Genomic DNA, 6,000 nt, shown 5'->3' with positions numbered 1-6,000 from the left:
TGTTGAGACCTACTGCTCAGGAAAAAAAGGTTCTTTTCAAAATATTACTGCTATTGACAAGGCACCTGGTCACCCAAGAGCTCTGATGGAGATGTACAATGAGATTAATGCTGTTTTCATGCCTGCTAACATAACATACATTCTGCAGCCCATGGATCAAGGAGTAATTTTGACTTTTAAGTCTTCTTATTTAAGAAATACATTTTGTAAGGCTACAGCTGCCATAGACAGTGATTCCTCTGATGGACGTAGACAAAGTAAATTTAAAACCTTCTGGAAAGGATTCACCACTCTAGATGCCATTAAGAACATTCATGATTCATTGAAAGAGGTCAAAATATCAATATTAACAGGAGTTTGGAAGACACTGATTCCAACCCTCATGGATGATTTTGAGGGATTCAAGACTTTGGTGGAGGAAGTAACTGCAAATGTGGTGGAAATAACAAGAGAACTAGAATTAGAAGTGAAGCCTGAAGATGTGACTGAATTGCTACAATCTCATGATAAAACTTTAATGGATGAGGATTTGTTTCCTATAGATGAGCAAAGAAAGCGGATTCTTGAGATGGAATCTACTCCTAGTGAAGATGCTGTGAAGATTGTTGAAAACACAATAAAGGATTTAGAATATTACAAAACCTTAGTTGATAAAGCAGTAGGAGAGTTTAAAAGGATTGACTCCAATTTGAAAGAAGTCCTGCTGTGGGTAAAATGCTGTCAAACAGCATTGCACGCTACAGAAAAATCATTCATGAAAGGAAGAGTCAATTGATGCTGCAAACTTTACTGTTGTCTTGTTTTAAGAAACTGCCACAGCCACCCCAACCTTCAGCAACCATCACCCTTTCAGTCAGCAGCCATCAACATAGAGGCAAGAACCTCCACCAGCAAAAAGACTGCAACTCACTGAAGGCTCAGATGATAGACGATGGTTAGCAGTTTTTAGCAAGAAAATATTTTTTAATTAAAGCATGTAGATCTTTTAGACATAGTGCTATTGCACACAATAAAATACAGTATGGTGTAAATATAACTTTTACATGCACTGAGAAACTAAAAAATTTATGTGACTCTCTTTATTGCAATGTTCGCTTTATTGCAGTGGTCTGGAACTGAAACCTGCAATATCTCCTAGGTATGCCTGTATTGCTGGTGGAAATGTTAAGTGTTCCAACCACTTTGGGAAATAGTTTGGCAGTTTCCTAAAAATGTAAACATAAACCTACCACACAATTCCACTTCAAGATATTTATCAAAGATAAATTAAAGCTTATGTCCATACAAACACTTGTACACAGATGTTTATTGTAGCCGTATTTGTAACAGCCAATAAGTGAAAACAACCCAAATATCCATCAACATGTGAATAAATAAACAAATTGTGGTATATTGATACAATAGAGTCCTGTAATAGGAAGGAATGAACTATCAATACCGTCTATAATGTGGAAGAATCTCAAAATAATTATGTTTAGTGAAAGAAGCCAGGCAATAAAAACGTATATAAAATGTAATTCCATTTACATAACATTCTAGGATATGCAAATTAATATATAGAGACAGAAGGCAGATCATTTGGTTGCCTTTGAATAGAGTTTGCAGAGAGAAGCAGGAGGAAGGGTTTCAAAAGGGAACAAAGAAACTCTTGGGAGTGGTGAATGTGTTCCTTATCTTGATTGTGGTGCATGTACTTGAAAGTATCCATAGTCAAACCCTATTAAATTGTATACCTTAAATATGTGCAGTCTACTGTATGTCATACATACCTTAATAAATCTGTTTTGAAAAACAAGCTGAGCAAAATAATCTCAGCTATTTATCAAGTTCATGACATAACCAGCTGAAAAATAATTTCAAGTGACTTGAAAACAGTGTTTTCATTGTGCTTATCTAATGGATATGTCCTAAAGACTAAAAAATTGTAAAGAAATGTTATATTGCATTTAGTAGTCTTGTCAGTAACAATATCGATCCATAAGTTTAAAACATTACATACACACACAGGCATATATTTCAGTCTAAGAGAAAATAGATACAAATATAAAATCAGAGTTAGATAGAATTCCTATAATATTTTAAGTAGAAATATCTGTAAGATATCGGGACTTTTTTCCCTTTTAAAAACTATATATATAAAATTTCCTCGCTTTATCTACCAAAAAAGTCTAAAAGTAATGCCATACGTGTATCAACGATGCTCAGATTGTGATCTGTAAATGCCATTATCACTACAAAGAACTAGAAGCTTGGAGAAATAGCTGCTTCAAAGTCTGAATCAGGAATATATCAGATGATCCTTAGATATCTTATCATACCAGACAGCCAGGAAGCTATCTAAGATGACTGGAGTCATGTTAAAAACACACAAAGGCCAACTTTAAACAGTATCCACTGGCCAATGATGGGGCTATTTAAATATTAAGTGTCAATAAGATTAAAAACTGTAACACATCAAATATATATCAAACACAAAATACATCAAATACATACAAATCTATCTATTCATAAAGATACATAAACCTCACTAGTCACATTTGGAGGTTGCTAGCACACCAACTCCTTATGGTAAAATATATTAATAAATATATTACAATAAATAAACAATATAGTAGTAAAATGAAAAAATAAGGCATGTATCCTGCTTTTCCTATAAAGAAACTTCAAGGTTTACCAATAGTTGATGAATTAATTTCTCTTTATAGAAGAATTTCAGGTAATAAATACAGAAGGACTGATACATTAGAAATTTATCTTTTTTCAACTTCTAATGAAATTAAGAACCTTGGCAACAATCATCAAAGTTGATTGGGGAATTTTTCAATGAATGGATCAGGCTGACAAATCTTGAACCCACTGATCAACTTAAGGAAATTATATTCATTCTATTTTAATACTATATGAAGTAAAGAGCATCACCTATGAAGTACTTTTGCTAAAATAATTAAGAGTGAATCTAACTCAACCTCTAAATCTATTGACTTAATGGAGATCGGGAGATTAGAAGGAACATGTTAAAAAATATCACAAAGATACAGTCAACCAAATCCAGAGACTTAGAAGTTCTACAGGACAAATTACACACTTTCTTAAACAAATGAGTCGCTTGTCAAAGGGGCAGAGTGAACCTGTTAGAGATTAAAAGAGATCTATTAATCTAACACAAACACATGACCTTGATTGGATCTTGTTTCAAACAAACAAAACATAAACATATTTTTTTGAGACAATAAGGGAAAGTGAAATATACTGTTTTTTAAATAACATTCAGCAATTATTGTTAATTTGGGGATGTGATAATGATATCGTGGTTGCATTTTATCTGTTAGCATATTGAAGTATTTGTGGGTGAAATGATAATATGTCCAAGATATGCCTTAAAATTACTCCAGAATAAAAAGTAAGTGGGAGTGAGGAATGGATGAGCTAAAATTGCAAATCCTGATAACTTTTTAACTTGGGTGATAGATATGTAAAGATTCATTATATTTTTTACACTTTTTTATGTTTGAAAAAATAATAATAAATTTTAATAAACAGATGCGTTCATCTGCCCAAGTAGACTAGAAAGCAACCTTGCCTACTACCTATGAAAGTCCTATGGAAGTATTTGAACTGTAAAAGAACAACTTGGTTGAGGGTTGCTTTGCAATAATGACTGAAATCAAACAACTTAGGCATAAGTTTTAGTTTTCCTGCTTACTAACTGTACCACCATGGGAAAGTTGCATAACCTCTCTAAACAATTTTCTCAGTGTTTTAATGGAAATAATAATGCTACTAACTTCATAGAGTATTATGAGGTATAACTAAAATAACCCATGTAAGTATTAGCATGGCATATTTTAGCAGTGCATGGCACATAAAAAAATTAACTGCCTTTATTAATCTATAGCCTCAAGCTCTATTTTGAAAGATGGTAAATCTGTTCAAATCACTATTTGTAGTATCACAGATTTCTGAAGTTGGATATGATCTACAGAAATCATCTGTACCTTCAGAGAGTTTGAAATCTAAGTCACCAGAAAGAAGTGTTTATTCATCTGCAACAGAGACCATAAAGATGCCATAGGCCCTATTTTCCCTCACTTAGATAATTGTTTCTCCATCTTCCCCCAGGACCCTGCCTTTTATTTTAGCCAGATATTTAAGTTTAAAAAACAAAACTATATTCAATTCTTTAGAAAGAGTGACAATGCAGAATGTAGTCATATTCATTCACAACACTTTGAACGTTATAACTACTTCACACTCTAATGTAAGAAGTAGTACTTATAAATGATAAACCTAGGGAACAAGGATATTGTATTGTTATACCATTTTGAGAAAATAATTTGGATCACATGTAAATTGGCATTAAAATGTAATATTTATCTATTATTATTAGATATTTATTGCTGTAATTGCTTTCCAGCTTTTCTTTCAAGAGCTCAAAGTAATTTTCATATCTATTGAGCTCTATTCTCTAAGCCTCTCCATCACACAGTAACTCTGCCATCCAGCATGCTACCAAACAGAATGCTTTTGACATTTATGTTAACTGGCATTTCCATTACGTTTATTTATCCAGGGTTACAAAATGTACACAGGCAAAAATTGTCTTAAAAGCAATGACCTAAAAATATGCGAGTTTAAATCAAACCATTTCTAACATGAAAGTAAACTTTTAAATTTCAAAATGAGATTGTACCTGTTCATGTGCAAATTTTTTTTTTCGGTGAGGAAGAGAGAAAGACAGGATTTTAATGAGCTTAGGAATGCCCATATTTCTGAATTATCAAATAAATATTACATACTCTTCAATCTAGATGTATTTGGTCTATTTTATCATAATCTAAACTTTTAAGAATTTGGCAGTTTTCTAGCAAAAATAAATTAATAAATGAAATACCCAATTTTTGTAATTTTCTAAGTAGCTTAGAGTTTACTGTAAAAAAAAGTATATTTAAGAAAATGTCATCATCTTTCAGGACGCTTGGGCATCATGTAATGCACTGCACTATCTATTAAATAGAAAATGTTAAAGTACTTTTCTATGACTAACAAGTCTGAATGTAACTGAAACACTGATGTCATTTCATTTACCCTGACAATATTTCTGTGACATATATGGGGAGCAAGATTCATTTGGAATGATAAAAAGAAAAGTAACTAGATTTATTTTATTTGTGTGACTAATAAAATAATATGTACTGAAAAAATCTTACCACTCTCCTGATTTTATAAAGATTTGTGGTCAATATTTCTTGAGTATTATCCATACAGTCTTGATCCAGAGGTGCTGAGGATGTGATTAACATGGTTGTTTCATGGTTGTGCCTGCAAAAAATATATACATATATATCTGGATTCCTTATAAGGATTCAACACGTAAATATATGAATTCCACAAACACATTCATGAAAGCTGAAGTATCAAAAAATAGATGCATTATAACGATGCTCTGAAAGGCTAATTGAGGGTGGGGTGGTGAGTGAGGAGTGTAGAAAGGCACATTAAAAAGCAGAACTCTCAGCTTTAAGGGTAGCAAATCCATGCATTCAGGGAATTTTTACTCTTAAATCCATTTATCTCAGTATTTAAAAATATACTTGCATATCTAGACTAGTAGATATATAAGCAAAAATATTTCCAAGGACAGTTGTGTTCATGAGTGCTAAAACATTTTCTTATCCATACCATTGTAGACTCTATATACAACCAAATAAGTGTATATACAGTGTTGATAGTACATGCTCAAAAATGGCTTTAATAAAGATATAGATAGAATTTCAATAGATTGAAATTTAACTTAAATTACTTACTCATTATGCAAGGAAAATGGCAAATCAAATTAACTTTGATGACTGAGACCAGGCATCAGAATTATGCTGTTTCATACAAGCGTTTCAAATGGGCTTTGAGATTTTTCTTTTTTCCCCCTTTTTAACCATTTTTAAATGTACAATCCTGTGGTATTAAATATATTCACAGTTTTGTGCAACCATCACCACCATCTAT

General features: G+C 32.1%; 1 pseudogene; it reads right to left on the bottom strand.

Annotated features, from left to right (window-relative positions):
* Window positions 1-1,079: 1,079 nt before the first annotated feature.
* LOC100072471 (sodium/hydrogen exchanger 2-like) overlaps window positions 1,080-6,000 on the bottom strand; it is a 77,981-nt pseudogene continuing 73,060 nt past the window's right edge.

Source organism: Equus caballus, chromosome X (assembly GCF_041296265.1).
Source record: "Equus caballus isolate H_3958 breed thoroughbred chromosome X, TB-T2T, whole genome shotgun sequence".
NCBI lineage: Eukaryota > Metazoa > Chordata > Mammalia > Perissodactyla > Equidae > Equus > Equus caballus.
The sequence above is the reverse complement of the archived record's forward strand: the minus strand, read 5'-3'. Positions and strand labels throughout refer to the sequence as shown.